Source organism: Pyxicephalus adspersus, chromosome 1, assembly GCF_032062135.1.
Source record: "Pyxicephalus adspersus chromosome 1, UCB_Pads_2.0, whole genome shotgun sequence".
In the NCBI taxonomy this organism is placed as follows: domain Eukaryota; kingdom Metazoa; phylum Chordata; class Amphibia; order Anura; family Pyxicephalidae; genus Pyxicephalus; species Pyxicephalus adspersus.
In genome coordinates this window covers 83,235,120-83,252,994 of record NC_092858.1, presented here as the reverse complement: position 1 = coordinate 83,252,994, position 17,875 = coordinate 83,235,120, and positions in this window count along the sequence as shown.

Below are 17,875 nucleotides of genomic sequence, written 5' to 3'. Positions count from 1 at the left end.
AACACATTGGTGAGATTTTAAGAGATCTTGAGAATAAAAAACACAGAGACAGGAAAATATATAATAAACAATAGGGAGAACAAAGTAATTAGCGAATTACATAAAAATATATGAGAATAGTTGTTGCATTTAACAACTTCTGTTAAACTACTACTAAGTTCCATCTTTTTTGCAAAAGGTGAAAAATAATCAGGCCCTTTTAGGAGTAAAGGGAACATTCGAGATCTGAAAAGTCGTTTTTTTCCTCATTGTAACTTTTTTCTTCTGAAAATATAACTTAAAGCTAAATCAGAAAACATAAAGTATACAAAGTCTAGGCACTTTATAGAAAGTGTCTTGCATTAATTTTCTAGAAATCTAACATATTTCACAAACAAAAAATATAACACCATAGCAAAACTGAAAAGAAATGTAGGCACATTTTTTTTGAAAATCATGTTTTAAAATTCTATTATCAATATGAAAATGCTGTACAAGTACTAGTTCATGTGGCTACACTAATGCATGACATCCCAACCAATAATTACTTTTTTTTAGAAGCCTGAAAAAAAGAATTGCCACAATTCAGTATTTCTCTCATAACAATATACTGAATGAAAATTTACTGAATATTCACAGCTTATTTCACATGCACAACTTTCCCTCTGATAACTCTACATTCACTTTCCCCAGTGACTTATGATGCATGTGTCACCTATACTGCCTCAAGAGACCTAATGTGTTCAGTCTCCTCTCCTCTTCCGGACTGACCTACTTCCATGAGGTATTCCCCCATAAAACATATGGTGCTCTGAGACTCAAATCTTCAGCATGATGTCAGGTGAACTGGATCCTTACTACATAATCTCTATAAAGCTCACAAATATGTAAGGCAGACATCTCTTGAGGCTTGACGTAGACATAGACTTAGACCTATTATTCCTCCGATTAACATTTTAACATTTTTTGTTTCTGCAGGCTAGTTGGAAATGTGCTAGGAATCCCTGGTATATTTTCTTTTGTAATAAATATAATGATCTGAACATTTTATGCAAAAGATTTGCAAAATAATATTGTCAAAAACAATGACTGCCAATATATATATATATATATATATTACATTGTTATTGTCAAAAAAGAGGCCCGTATTAGAAATGTAGCTTCATGATCTGAAGGAGGTAACAAAATGGATGTGGTTAAATGAGCATGATTTAACTAGTGAATTATTGTTTTAAGTATATTTGCTATATAATTTTAATATATATTTAATATATATATAAGTATAATTTTCAATATATTCTGCAGTGGAGGTGAAGCATTAGAGGACCAACCACTATAACATCATCTCGGTGTGACTACAATTTGAGTTTAGTTTGTGGTATAGTTTGACACCTTGTCAAAAAAACAAATATTCATTGTGATTCTGAAATTACTTCTGCCCAGAATTCAGCTCTAGGACTGGTGCTCTAGTTTGCTCCCAGAACTCAAAAACATAGTGGATGTTTAATTGTCTTCTACTTAAAGTTGGTATGTGTATGATGTATGAATGTGGTTGAGGAATTAGTGTGTACGATCATTTAGAACAGGGACTAAAAGTGCATTACTGTATGCATTCAATAAAGTAAATTAGTAATTGCTGAAAATACTAATTCCATGGCTGCCATGCTTATCCTTGTTTCAGTGACCTGAAACAAATATTCAAATCAGGAGTCCTGACTTCAATGACCTTCCAGTATCAATGGCTCTGAAAATAGACAACCAAAAATGTTGCCTGGAAATGTCCATGCAAACCAGTGACTCTCATTGCATTTTTTTAAAAAAACGTTTTTATTATAGCCCTGGAGGAAAGCCACATGTCATGAAATATTGCATGATTGTACCAGACACTGGTGCGTCTCTATTTTTTCTGTACTACTGCAATCCCAGCATGCAGGGAATATCTTTGGTTACTGATGAGCTGAAAATGACAGCATTCTTTGTCTAGTGGGTCCATGATAACAATATGGAATATATTAGCCAGCCTGTCATTCACTAGATGTAGTTGGGCTCCAATTTTGAACATGCTGGGTATTTTATTAGAAGTGCTGGTTTAATCTAATTTAACAGCCATGGTCCCTCATTTACTAACATTTAGCAGGATAATAAGTAGCATGTTCCTGTTTAGCTGCCAACATTGCATCCTAATTAGTACTTTTATATTAATAATTAAAGAAAATTGTGAATGGGATGTTTAGCAAGTATTAGAATAGTACAGAAAAATCTAACATTGTTTAGCATGAAAAATGCTTATAGTCAATCAATGATTTGCCCATTTAGTGCAATAACTGGTGTGCATTATCCCCCCCGCTGTCCCTAGCATTATTTCAATTCAATTTCTTTCAGGCATGGAGAAGCATGCAACTAATGCCATATTTCAAACCCATTAAAAAATATATTTGGGAGCAACTTTATGTACGTTTGCATCTACACTTACTGTTTTCTCGTAGTTTTCCTGTAAAGTCCACAAGAACCTGTTTTCTACCATTGCAATTCACTTAATGTAGCTTGTTGATGATATGGCTATGATACCGTACTGTTTTTGAATACAGAGCATAGAGACTGCTTTAAGCTGTTGCTGCTTGAGCTACAGTAGGATGTAAAAATGTTGCCGGGGACCTCTGCTGATTTATATGCCAAAGGCTTTCAGCCAGTACGTGGTCATGGCTACACATACTCCTGCCCATTGCTTTCTGGATTGACAAACCGCCTTCTGCTGATGATAATATTTTCTCAGTGGGAGCTGCAGGGTATGATTTAATTAATAATTGCTTGTCATTGGCTCAAATTATAATATATATATATATGTATATATATATATATATATATATATATATATATATATATATTATCTAAAGAAAACCAGAAACCGGTCTAGTGTATTAGCAGTGATTGCCTACCTTTGTCATGTCAAATATAGTTTTATATACTGAAGCACTTTTTTATCTCAACTTGACTATAAAGCAGGCAAACATGTTTTAAAATCATTACAAATTTCTTTACAATTCACCTTGACTAACTGTGATCATTAAAGATTTCATAAATGGAGTCAGCATCAGGAGAGTATTTTTCACATCAAAGTCATCGAGGGAGATTGTGAACATTAATCAAACTTTACATCACTTTATATAAAAAGCCCCTTATTCATGTGATCACTTCATTGTGTTATAAAGGGCACTTTTTACTAAATTTGCAATGAGAAAATGTTTGTGCACCCGATTATATACCAAAACGCATTCCTGTCTTTTTTTAAAAGCAATAACGTTTTGCAGAATAAACTTTAATAAAGGAAAAGTAGCAAGAAGTATATTTTATTAATAGGTCAATAAAAATGGAATGCCCATCAGTGTTGTAATAATGTACAGCTGCAAAGAATAATAAATATTTTTTATATTACGCTCCATCATGATGAAAAGCACTTAATGCTTTCATGACCAGAACAATTTTGACATTAAGGGAATATGCTGGAATAGCTCCTAATCATATAGCATACCATAACAAATTTTTATTGAATGCTTAAACCAAACAGAGAATATATAGGCATACCAATGGAACTATTGTGCAGTTAAAATATAATTTACAGCACAATGAAGAAAATTGCACTTTGGCATTATTTAGCAATTAAAAAGTTTATTTACCATGATCCATATAAATATATATATATATATATATATATATATATATATATATATATCCCTAGATTTGCAGACACAAGTGTTTTGATGATATACTGGAGTCAACATTGTGCTAATCAGGTGCTTCTTGCATATGCAATATCTGGGGTAATTAGTTCCATGTGGACTAGATAACATATACAACTAAGTTCATTAGAAATCATTAATGTCTGCAAGTTAGCTAGCCCTGTTTTATTAGCATGCAAGCCTATAAGAAATAATGTGATTCCAGTGTGGTAAGTGTTTTGACATTTTGACATTTTGTTTAATTAAGTTGGAAATAAACTTGTTAGTGTGGGCTGTGCATAGTTGCTGATTATGGGACATGCCTACCATCTTCTTTGTGCTCTCCAGTGTTGATGGGTCCAGGATACTGTTACTACTGCATTCCCTGCAGCCCCAATCTGTGTTGCAGACTCTTCTGAATCAACTACAATAATCTTTGGTCATTGAGTGGCCACTGAGTATGGAAGTCTTGCGTGTGTGCAGGAGCTCTGTTGTCTCAGAAGTGCTGAGAACAGAGCCAGGGTTTCTGCTAAAAACCTCTAACTCCTGGAACCTTTTTGTGTGTTAACTTCAGGTGCACCTCAAAGCAGTATGTATTAGATAAAGAAACAAGGCAGCACAAGCTTGCTTTGCATTTACTGTATGTCTGCCTGAAGTAAACCTCCATCCTAACTATTTATTAAGGGATGACTAAAATTGGGAAGAGGAAACCAAAACCCCATTAGCTAGCTGGATGGAAGACCAAATAAACTTTTTAATAAAAGTTTATGTGTGATCCACACAATTACTAAAACAGACAATGTCTTATAAAACATACAACAATTACTACAAACAGTAGGTAGTCCTTGAAAGCTTACAATCTAAACATCTAGTTCGTAATCAAAGTAATAGTAGCTCTTCAAAATGCTGATTGTAATATATTAAAAATGCTTAATAAATGGAATTACCAAAAATACAAAAAAAGCTGCCTATCCTTTCATAATCTAGGACTATCACAGAAGCGGTTAATTACAGTTATAATATAGAACATTTCCTTTCACAACACAAATAGTAGACTGTGAACTGTATTTGTTTAAACATATTACATTTTTTAAATGCTCTTTTGTGCATTATTAACATGCCTTAATTCAAAACACATAAAAAAGGTTGGATATGCTTGTTATGATTCAGTAGAGAAAATGATCCTCAAAAACATCTTTAAGCGGAACACTAATCTGCTGTGATTAAATATGCCCTGCGGTCTGCCATTAACATGGCCTTCACTGTCATTCCATTCCCTTTGGACTGGAGCTGTCCAGTCTTGTTGACTCGGTGTGAAGCATGAGGACCCATCTCAGCTGGAAATCCATCACTCTGGCAATTAGCAAGGATCAGCTGTGCTCACACATGTGAAAATTGCTGACTGTATAAGAGAGACAAACATAAATGCTTGACACATTTCTTCCCCTCTCTATATGTCTTACAGACTAAAGTAACAAAGGGTAAGAAGTAGAAAATGGTATAACATTATGTGACCATAAAACTGTAGAAATATATTTTTATACATTTTCATAGTGTTCTCTGTTTGGATAAAGCTATATCTATTTTTGTGGTTGGACCTGGACTTTCTACTCTACATGAATCTTTAGCTATTAATATTCACTTGCATTTATATAGCACCAACAGATTATGCTGGACTTTACAAAGTCTACAGTCAGGTCACTGTTTCCCAAAGGGGCTCAAAATCGAACGTCCCTACCAATGGGGCAATTTTGAGTGACCAACCGACCTGTGGGAGGAAAAGAGTGCACTGTAGTAAATCCGCATAAACAAAGAGCGAACATAAAAACTCCTTGCCAATAGTGTCCAGGCCAAGATTCAAACCTGGGACCTAGCACTGCAAAAGCAAGAGTGCTAACCTCTGAGCCAACTATTCAGCCTACACCAATGCCACTATAGAAATGCACAAATATTTTATATTTTTATATTACCCTTGTCAAATGGGCAGGTTTTTTATACTTGTATTTTACACAACATATCTTACCTGCAAATAATTGCCTTCCTTTGGCAACAAAAAGTGTTAGAAAATATTACAATTTAGAAATTTTTGGTGCTCCAAACGGAAAAATTGGAAATATCCTGCTGATCCAGTGTGTGAATATAGTACTCTGCATTATTGTCTCAATCAGTCCTGCTAAGTTCACCTTTGTGGACTAAAGAACATATCCTTCTTTATGGAGGTAAGTAGATGGAAGGTGTTTGCAATCTAATAAAACTTTTTTTCCTAGGATGACAAAGCTAATCCTTCAAAAATATTGTACATTGAGTGAGCACTGTAACCTTTAAACACAAATAAATAATCAAAGAAAAAAAGGAAAAAGTAATGCAACCACCACATCCAAAATGTGGTAAGCTGTAATACTAAAATTGTGTTCTTTGCACTTTTCAGGGTGCATGTGCAATAATCTCTCTAACACATTTCTGGTCGGTTTCTGTTGGATTTTATTTTTCTGGTTTTATTTCTGTGGTCTCCTCAAGGTCAAGTGAGTTTTTTTTTGGTTCAGAAGGAACATATTAATTTAAAATAATTTAGCTAGATAGCTAAGCAATTTGAAGTTACAGAACATCCATAAAATTATTTTACAGTTAGAAAATGAAAGATATGGTTTCGACAGGTAGCTTCTAAACTTTCCATGATATGTAAATGCAAAGAAGGCACACTTTGCTCATAATCTCCTACCATGTAATTGGCAGTGATCCAGTTTTTGTCTTTTTATAACATTTCCAGCATATTTTGGCCATCCAGTTACAGACCTTTACCTATAATGGTACCCGAGTAACATGTTTGTAAACCCTCTGCTTTTTGATAATAAATTCAGAAAACGTCAACGTTTTTCAGAAAGAAAGAAGTCGGGAAACAGCAGAAACTAATTTAAAGCAGATAAAACACAATTTTATTTAGCAAGTGAACTTATTCTATGGAGAAAAAAAGATCTGCATCTGGATAAAAGCTAGTTTTATGCTAACAGTTATGAAAGAATCCTTCAAAAACTGATATGCAAGTTTGGTTGGCAACTAACTATTGGGAAATATACTGTATCTGTTCAAATTCCTATTTTTTTTGCAGACTCCAGGTAAAAGATTTCCCCAAAGTATGTTGATCCTGCATGGCGTTGTTACTGTTTCATGTGTAACAGAAAACGCTTTTTCATATGTCATATGAAAAAAAGGGTTCTGTTACATTTGCAACAGTCATTTCCCATATGACAATTTTTCATGTTTTTGTTATCTGTACTAAAAATATAAATAAAATGCTTTAAATGCTCCTGGAAATATCTTGTTTTTCATGATTTTAAGTTTATTAACACAAGAAGCACTGAGACCTGCATTCCTTTAGTAGTATAAAAAGTTGAAGCTCCTGTGACAATGTCAATAAATGAACAGCTATTTGTCTACATCTGTTGGTTTAAAATGGTGTAAATTCCACATACATAAAGTGAGTTAAAGTGTTATACTCTATTATATCTGACTTCTTCAGTTATTCACTTTAATGTAAGAGGAACATGATTCTAACATCCAACTTTGGTCATGATGGCTTGACATATGCTGGGTGCTGTAAATTAGTTTAGAAATAAGTTGGCCTTTAAAATGGTACTGTCAGAAAAAAAATAAAAAAAAAACATTTACCTTTTCTTCTGGAGAGCCCTCAATCCTTCCACATGTGGACTTGAATCAGTCCTGTGCTGTCCTTGAATTCTCCTTCGTCCTGGCACAGGAGACGGAGGAAGGGCTGGGCACTGCCATCTTCTTACATCTTCTTTCTTCTTCTGCCTAAGTCACCCTATCTTGCACTGTGCAGACACAAGATCCGGTAATGTCGTAAATGGGGGGAAAAAAAGTGTGCCGATCTCACTGCGCATGCATGGGATCAGCATTTTTTCTTTTTTGCCCATTGCAGGAGAAAGCCATTGCAGAAGGAGCAGCCTGAAGTTTTAAAGTTATTTAGAGGAAAAAAAGAAGATTGTTTTTACTTTTATATAAATGTTATCCAGCCTTTTACTGTATATATGTCATACCTCCTCCTTAACTAAAGCACAGGCATCACTCTCCTGCGCATGCTTGCAGTTCTGAAGCTGGGCGTGCCTCTGTTTCCAAGTTTTATTAATTCCGTCGAATCCACTGGCCAATCAAAACATAGCCTCTTGGTCAGCCCTGGCTATTTAGCTGGCTCACAGACTGCACTTTGTGTTTGTGCAACAAGTCTTACTAGTGCCGAGCTTCCTAGTTCTGTGATCTAGTTCCTGTACACCTGCTGCAAAATCCAGTGTTTCCTGTGTCCAGCTCCTGTGTTAACCCCTGGTTGTCCAGTCTGTTGGTTCCCAGCCAACTTCCCTGTGCTGTTCCTGTGTTCCTGTCTGCCTGTGGATATCCCTGCATCACCTGTACCTCCTGCTGTTTCCAGTGTCCCCTGTGTTCCCTGTGCCCGCAGTGGCCTCTGCGTCAGTGCTATCTGTCTCCTGGATCCCTGGCTATTGACCCTTGGTGTATGACCTCACCTCTCTTGCTTGCTGCCTGTCTCGACTCTGGCTTTCCTTGACTACCCTTCTGCTTAGTGATTTTGTACCATGCTTGATCACCTTGGTGTGCCCAAGGATCGGAACCTGGCCGTAACCAGCAGCGCAACCTCCTCACCATCACCATCAATTATTCCAGAAATAGATCACTTCAGATCACTTAAGTACCTAACATTATTGCAATTTACAAAATTTAATTCTAGTGTATGAAAGGACAATTATGTCAAGTACGGAAGGGTAAGTTATCAGCTGAAGAACGGCACAGGAAATGTTATTATTTTATTATTGTTAAAATGTATCCAGACCCAAAGTCATAGAGAAGGTGCAAGATCAACAAACTCCAGTTTAACATATTTGGGCTACAGTAAAATAGATTTTCTGGCATACAACATGACTCTATTATAAGTAATTACATCAATATAAAAACTGCCATTATTATTATTACATATTTAGCATTTTGAACTAATAGCATTACATTTTTTGAAGATTACAGTGTTTGTCTTTAGTAGAATCTGGTAAAAATACAGATTATCTTTCATGACAAATTAGACCCCCACAGGAATTTACTGCGGGTTTTTTGGGTTGATACTTATGTAATGTAGCAAGGTAATTTAAAAACATAATAATCTCATTGTTACATTTCCACATTTGCATTATTTACAACAGGCATATTATTTTGGTTTTATTCAGACTGCAATTTAGCTGGCAGTTTCAGGCACTTTGCTGGCTTTTATTTACTACATGTTCTAATTACTGCTAGATAAGACCTACCATCATTAAAATGTTATTGGCTTTTCTCCCAGTTTAAAGATTAGCTAAAATTCCTAAAAAGTTTGATTGGTGGCCCTTTCATATTTAATATTTATTTAAGTACACATATGGATACATTTATAACAAATGGAATGTTTAATTGATTTTTCTATAGATTGCTTAGCTTCCCATACAATATATAATAGTATTTATTTACCCACTCCTAATAGGGATTAGTGAAGTGATCTGGCCAAAAATGTTTTTTTCTGTGAAATTGCTGAAGTTCCCAGCTTTACTCATTGAGCTACGAAAAGTGATTTAGTCTTTTTTTTCTTTTTCAGAAGGTCATGTTTTGCTGGGAGGAGGGGGGGGGGGGTTAAAGGTAGTGTAAAGTACTTCCCTTATAATTTTTTGTATTTTATACTGTATATATTTCAATATATACAATTTAAGTTTAAACTAAGGAACTTAATTTTCTTTGAAAATACTGGAAATTGTTTTAACTCCAGTATATACCTATGGCACAAATATACCAAACGCTGCTGACATTCAAATCAGTAATTAATCAAAATGCCAATAAAGTTAAACGGAATAAATACATCAATGGTGTGGTTTTTTAAAACATTTTTTAATAAAGTGGGTAACATTTTTTTTCTTTCTCCCTTTTTACAGGATAAAGTATTTTGTACTTTTGAGTTGTTTATGATGGGTCACTTGTTCTGAAATTATCTTTTGTGCATTATTGTCCTTATGTAATCTGTGTAACAAATTCATGTGTCTTATCTCCAATGAAAACATGGTGTCAGAAAAACAGTGGTAACTGAGATTTTTTTTCTATTGGCAGTTTAAGGGAAAAGAATCTTGGTTTATACTTGTATATTTATGGTAATTCTTAGTTCTGTACTGCAGCTTTAACCTTCTGAGCGTTAACCCCGAGTGTGGCTCAGGGTAAAAAAACGCTGATATCAGTAACCTCGAGCCAACTCAGGGTAGCTAAAAAAATAAAAAACCTGGTCCCACCAGCATCCTCCAGTGTCCTGCTGGTTAGATCCCATCCTCAGGCTGCGTCCTTTTCGTCCGATCTGTCCCCTGGCAAGTGCACTGACGTTCCCGGGAGTTTCTGGTTGAGGTTGGTGTGTGTGCGTCGGTGCATGTGGGAGCGTGGCGGGAATTTCAAATTATTTTGTATTGGATTTAATACAAAATAACTATGTGGAATCCAATACAAAGTAATCATTTTAATATATATATATATATATATATATATATATATATATATTACAATGATTACATATATTAATCATATATTATATATATATATATATATATATGCTACTGTACAGTTATATTACAGGTTTTAGTATTTTTTATTTTTTTTGTTCTAGCAGATTTTTGTGTTTTTTTATGTAAAGTTTATTATTAAATGTATTACATCTATTAAATATTGGACATAGTTCAGTGAGTTATGCCTAAGAATTACAGGCCTAAAATGTAAAATACATTTTCATGAAAGACAAGGTACCGCTTTTAGATATATAAATCCGGACAGAAATTAACTCCCCAGAAGGTTAATTCTTTTTAATTTCCACATCTGTTACTGCCCATTTTTTTCTTTTGTGAAAAAATAAAGGTAATGAGGCCCATAAATACATTTTTGGGGCAAAAGAACAAGTCTAGGATAGTCAAAAAAAGAGTTGTGTTAACCCAGGCCAAAAACAGCCAAGACCATCTAACCCCTTTCCTATTTATTCTTGCATTATATCAAAATGTCAAAATTTTGCCTGAATATCTTCTATTTAACTAGATGTTAGGGAAATGGAAATTATTAGTTTCACTTACCATGCAGAATCTGCTCTTGCAGAAAGGAGAGCCTTGGCTAATGCAGAAGCAAAAATAAGGTATGTTTTACCCTCTTATCAGGTTTTTATCCTCAATTTATATAAACAAAACATTAACTAAATATATCCTGATGTATAAAAGGAGATAAAATACCCCAACCTGTTCCTGGTTGTGATTTAGTGGGTAAAATGCCCTGATGGATTTCATATGAATTTATGGAAAAGAGAATGATTAGCACAAGCAATGATGATGCTTGATAGTTCACGTTTTCTTATAAATGTTTTGTAACAATAAACATGCTCTTTCTTTTATGTAGAAATTTTATTATATCTGTAACCTAATTATGATGAGTTACACAACAGACTATAAAGTTAATTAGCCATTATTGTGCAGTAAAAAAATAATCTGTTGACCAATTATAGTAAAATATATTGTAACAATGCCAGTATCAATTGCATTTTACATGATCAGAACACGAAGCCTTTCTTTTCTGCTTTTTATAATACTGGATATGAATGTTATGGTACAAGAGTCAAATGATCTCTATAGTCACTTTAAAGGCCTGTGTCGATGAGCTTTGGCCTTGTGTTGATGACATCAGTTTGACATGAATTCTCAGTGAATCCTAAATGGATTACCTTACATACAATAAATATGTCATGTGGGAAACAAAGTGGCTCCCATTGTTCATCTTTCCTTGACCCCAAACTCTTTGGAAAATAAGGACTTCTAATCATGCAGCTTATATGGAGTCCATGGCTTTCTGATACAGATTTATTGAAGTAATAGCATTTGGCAAATACGTTTAAAATAAAGAAAAAAAAAAGAAAATAAATATTGCTATGAAACCAATTAGTGTCTGCTTAATAATACAAGGAATTGCTCTCAAGAGTTCATGAAGAATTGCTTTTAGGAAAATTAGAGTGTAGGGTCTCATTGCAATTACAGCAGTTTTTGGTATTGGAGTTAAGGTGATAGTATACCCAGATATTGTTATGAGATTTGTTGTATTGTTCAAACTTAGGTTAAACTGAAGTTGGATGTGTCAGAAGGTAGTGTCGGTTTTGGTCTTTCATTTTTCTGTAATGCTTCATTTCCATTCTGCATGTTTAATGCATTAGGTTCACCTAAATTCTGGCCCCTGCAGCAGCTTACACTGACATTCCTGTCACTTTCCTGTCCATTTGGCCATTAAGTAGGAAACATTATGACACTGATTCTTGACTAGGGCTCTAATTGCAATTTGGAGTTTACATAGGGCTCCTTCTCCTTACGATAGTAAAAAGAGTGATGGAGGAGCAATGTTTAGGTAAGAATAAGCTGCTGTAGATACCAGCATATAAGAGACCTCAAAATAACTCCTAAAAGGAACCATTAACTTTGATGTTTCAATAGTTCAATAGTTCAAACTAAGTTCTATCCAATCCTTTAAAGCAAAATAAACTCTACTTGCATCCCCATAGCTTTGTTCCTCTTTCATCTGTGGATGCTGCTGACATCTTTGCCTGGTTCTTCTGTGTTAGAGTCATGGGCCATCTGCATTGGTCAAGTTAGGATGTTGTTACTCAAGTGGTCTTTAAATGTTTTTTTACTAGGTGAGGTCGAGAATGATCTAAAGGATGCTTTTGAGAAAAATACAAGGTCTTCCAATGTTGTCTTCACTCTAAAAATGCTAGCTGTGTTATACTTTCCAGCAGTTTCAAACTTTCTGACCCAGTTCTGACCCATCTTCTCTAAAGACTATTTATTTTCCCCTGATATTATACTGAAATTTTAGTACTTGTGTTTTGTTGTGTATTCTTGGAAATACAAATTTTGCTATGTTTGGAAGATATTTAAAAAGTCACCAAGCTCAAGTTTGTATTAGTAAATGTACTGTGAGTTTTACTCATGTATTAGGCTCAAGAAAGGGTTAAGCCTTTTCAAGTAGGATTACGTTTCTTATTTTTCATTTAATGATTGTGATTTGGTTTCTGCTGCAGAATGAGTATTGCTGCTGTACAGCCAAAATCTCTACGAAATGGATAGCTAGAGAGAATCCCTATAGGCTGGAGTCAGCCAGCTTGTAACTGTATGATCTCAGCCCTGGTGAACTCCTATCGCTTGTGATACACTGCATGCTGGCTATAGCTTGACCTTCAACTTGCAAAGGTCGAACTCAGCTACAGGTTACAATATGAAATGCTGTAATAATTCTATAATACATTGCAGATCTGTGCAGGTGTTGAATATGTTTAAATTTATGGTAAGTGCACTATCGATGGTTTAATAATTCACAATGTTTCAGCAAGTAAATAGGCAATAGACACAAATACAAGACAAATATGGCATATTTAATATACTACTTACTTAGATTGTCTCCCTTTTTATTTATAGTAGTTTTACCATTTCAGATATTTTATTTCTAACAAAAGCAAACACAGAGGAGTTGAGAATTATGAGTGGATGGAATATTTGCTTATTTGGCTCACTATGTCATAATACAGTCTGACAGCTGAGATTTAAAAGTGCCACGTTGAAAGAATGCAGCATACAGAAAAATATGAAAAATATCTGAGCTGGATTTTAAAGGTATTGCAATACAGATAGGTTGCCAGAAAAGCCATGTTATTCAAGCTTTCGTTTAATGTCCTTAATGCAACATATGACTTGAAATGCATTTGTTGTAATGATTTTGACATGTTTAGAAGATCATTGCTTTATGTTGTTCATGGACTTATTTCATTTGTGCTCTCCAAGGTATCCTTGTCAAATGCCCACTATCTAACATTTTCGGTGTCTTTTATGAAAGTAATTGGTGTAATGATATGTGCTTTGGGCCCCCTCTGACACACAGGGATGAATGAAGTCATAAATACTTATACTTAAGTTTCTAGTTTCTGAATGGTGCTTTCTTCTTAAATAAAAAAAAAAATTGTGGAGAATGATAAGCATTTAGGTTTTAAGAAAAAGTAAGTATATTTACTACATATATCATACAAAATAATTTTCATGTTAGCATATATGGCTAAAATATTTATTAAAAATTTTAAAAACATGTTACAAGTACTTGAATATCATACAGATTTTCAACATAGATGTTTTACTTTTTGTATCTAATACATCAAAATATGCATTTTGAACTCTGAACTTTAATCCAAGACAGGGTAGGCTCACAGTGAAAATTGCAATCATGTATCATAAATCAGTCTTTTCAAGTATGCAAGCATCACATATTGCAGGTTGAATAATGGAACAGTAACTATATCACCCAAGTGTTGATAATTACTGTATTCAAGTAATTTCACATGAGGCTTGATGGCAAAAATGTAAAATGCTGAACATCAACAGTGCGAAAATGTTTCAACATCACTGTCTGTCTGTGCAATTTCAGTAATGAAATATGATGATAAATAGCATCAAAATAACAAACAGATGCTTTTATCGCTCAAATGGATGATCATGTAATCATATAATATATCACTGGTTTCAGGTAAGTGTTATGAAGACATCTTAAACATGATTTCCAGCATTAATACTACTGTGCTGTATTGAATACACACATTGTGCCAACCTGTTATTAACTATATGCACATGTGTAATTAAAAACAATAAAAACAATAACATTTAAAAATATTTAAAAAATATATTACATTTTCAATATTAAAAAACACTATTTTTGTTAAAAATACCCTTTACTAAGAAAAAAAAACATTTAAAATGGAAATAAAATCCCACTTTGATCTTTAGCAATTCAGGTAGGTGGTTATTGCAGAAAGAGTTAGGCGATGTTCCGTCTCCAAGAATTGTTCTTACCTGCCTGATCGTTTCCGAGTTTTTAAATTTTTCTGAGCTGCACATGGGCCTAGTAATCCCAGTTTCCCTTGTGTATACCTGCATGGCTAATCAAGATGGCCACAGATTGTCTACATGGAGAAAAGTAGAAGGAAGATGGTGGCACCCTGTGATGGAATGGGGATAGGTGAGTATTCCAGGTTTAGTTTATACTGCATCTCTAATAAATACTGGATACTAAGCACAGGACTGTGCACCTCTCTGACCCATGATTGCTTATAAAAATGTTTCCTGTCCCATGTAGTCCTCATGCCCAAGGCATTTGCAGCGGATTGGGAGCGAGGTGGCAGGGAAGCAGTGCTAATAGTGACATGTTTTAATTGGCCTAAACTGTGTTACAAACAAGCATACATTGTAATAAATAGTTATTTTTCACTGAAAACTTACAATAAAACAGTGAATTCCTATGTTGAGATTTTACATGTCAGAAGTTACCATGGCTACAAGAGGTTTAAGTTTTCCAGAAGCCTGCGTATGACAAGGAAAGATGACACATTAGGTTAATTATTAGGATAAATAGGGCACCTTTATTATCTATAATATTGCAAGGTAATACCAGTTAAAATTACCCTTCTAATTGGCATTGAAACTCTCAAGTGTTTATATCAATGGAGCACAAATATTCACATCTTTTGACCTGTAATTGACCTGAAAATACAGTAGTGTCAAAAAAAGGAAATAGGTGGTGAATACTTTATTAGGTTCATTTACAAGACCACTTGAAAATAAGAAAGATTTGTTATTTCATGGTTAACTGATATTAGTTACAGGTGCCCTGATTCATTAAAGTTTTCTAAGACTGAAGTTAGATTATCATAGGAGAACCTACCGTATTTTTTGGACCATAAGACGCACTTTTTTTCCCCCAGAAGTGGGGGAAAAAAGTCCCTGCGTCTTATGGTCCAAATATAGCCTACACATATGCTGTTAAAAAAAAAGTTTCTTACCGTGTTTCTCTCCAGTGTGTCTCCTTGATGCTGGCGGGGAAACACGGTAAGTTTGTCATTAAGCATCATTATTAATGCCTGTTTTAACTTGTATAAATGAGTATTTGTACACATATCAATATATGTTTCGCATACATTTTTTTCATGCGATTCTATTGGTTTGAAAGGCACCCTTCTACATCCGCTCACACAAATCTAAAAATATATGTGTGTTTTTTCCTAATAATTTCTTATTAGATCATAGGTATGAGTAATCCTTGTTGTTCTCTTTCTCAATAATTAATCAGTGGGACCTCTGGGAGCAGCATCACTGGAGTCAGATCAAATCATGGCCAGTTTAGGACAATAAATGTTAGCATTGTTAAATGTTATTAAAAAAAAACAAGGTAAAAGCTGGATTTTACAGTAATTCACTGGGTAAACATGCACGTATTGCATAAAAACTCATATGACAGTCATGCTGCAACAGAGTTTTAACCTGCATAAGCACTTCTGCTCTGATCAGTATCCTAAATCGGCTTTTAGACACTGAGCACACACAAAATGCTGGAGGATATTCTCGTATTTATTTAAAGACAATTCAGGTTTTCTCTTCAATGACAGAAGCCCTAGAAGAGTTTTGAGTAGGAAATCTAAGCTCTCATGGTCTTTACAAGCCACACCACACTTGTCAGCTTTACAAATGTCTGACCATTTCAGTAGTTATTGTATTTACCTTGTTTGCTCTTAAGGCTGATACTGCTGTCTGCTTTAGTCAGCAGGGTTCTGATGATATTCCCAGCTTGCTTCAAGTAGGCAGAAGTACCAGGAGTCATGTCGCTAATGGTATTAAATGTCTCAGCTTATTTAACCCAAAACAGAACAATGAAGAAATGTGGCCATATTCTATTTCATATTTTATCTTAGATATATTTATATATATATATATATTTCTATATAAATTATAGAGAAAGAGAGAGACAATATATATATATATATATATATATATATATTTCAAAAATAGAGGCACTTGTAGGTCTTATTTAAATAAATAATAATAATCATATTAGAAAATTATGTGTATGTATCTATGTATCGTATAGTATTTCCTAAACTGCTATTTCTTTTATTGTGACTATTGTGGCCTGACTTATCTACTGTAGCATGTTCTTCTGGAAACATGATCACCTCACTAGAGTTCCTGGCACTGACTACGCTATTACAGTATTAAACAATATGTTGCTATCTTTAGGCTTTTCAGATGCATATGTAGGCTGAAGGCTCATTTTTAAAAATTACCTTTCAATGTGTATGTGATACCTATGTCATAGTAGGCATAGTAATCTGACTGGGAACCACACCAATATGTTAAATGTCAATCATGGGAATTGCCTGGAGCATGCTTGGTTTCCATCAATTTGCAACTTCCAAATGGATCAATGGTAAGGCATGTCAAACACATGAAAAATGCATGGCATATAAAAGCCCCACTCCATTTGTACAGAAGTGTGAATCTAGACTAAAATGAAGGAGACTTATATCCAAATGTAAAATCTGGCAGAAGATTTTATCTTTCTTTTTAAAATACTGGCAGTACTATATGTCTATTAATGGATCATCAGGTATATCAGAAGTGAATTAATATTAGTCACTGTTAAATATTAGTTAAATTTTACCCCTGCCTATCAAGTGACAAAATATCATAGATTTTAAAGAATAATAATAGGAATTCATTTTTTTTCTATATGTGGCATGGGGAGGACTGAATACACCATGACAACATTAGCTGCTGTTTTAAGTAAAAGGTACAAATTGGAGTTTACTTTTATAAAATAGGCTTTGAAGAACCGTTAAGTCACTGAAAGCACCAGTAATGCTGAATACTTCTGAAATAAAATAATTTGCTTTGATGTATTATTCAGCCTATATGACCTATTCTATAGTTTGGTATTTCAATGAACAACTTGTGTATTCTTCCAGTGTATAGAACAAGTCCAAAAGATTGTTACTTTGTTCTAAGACTTCCAGTGAGGTCAGCTGTGTCAAAGGACACAAAAATGATTGCTCCCTGCGGCATACTAATTGCCTTGATTATACAGGCAATGTCCGATGGATGGTTGGGTATGCACTACTCTGACAAGCTGCTAATGTGAAGTCTGTAGACAGGAGAGGTAAAAAATGACACAGTGCATTGGTCAGCAACTTATACTGCCAGCATAATGGGATAGAATTGCTGAGGACACTATTAGATTATCCTCAGGACCTTTATGTCAGGTCT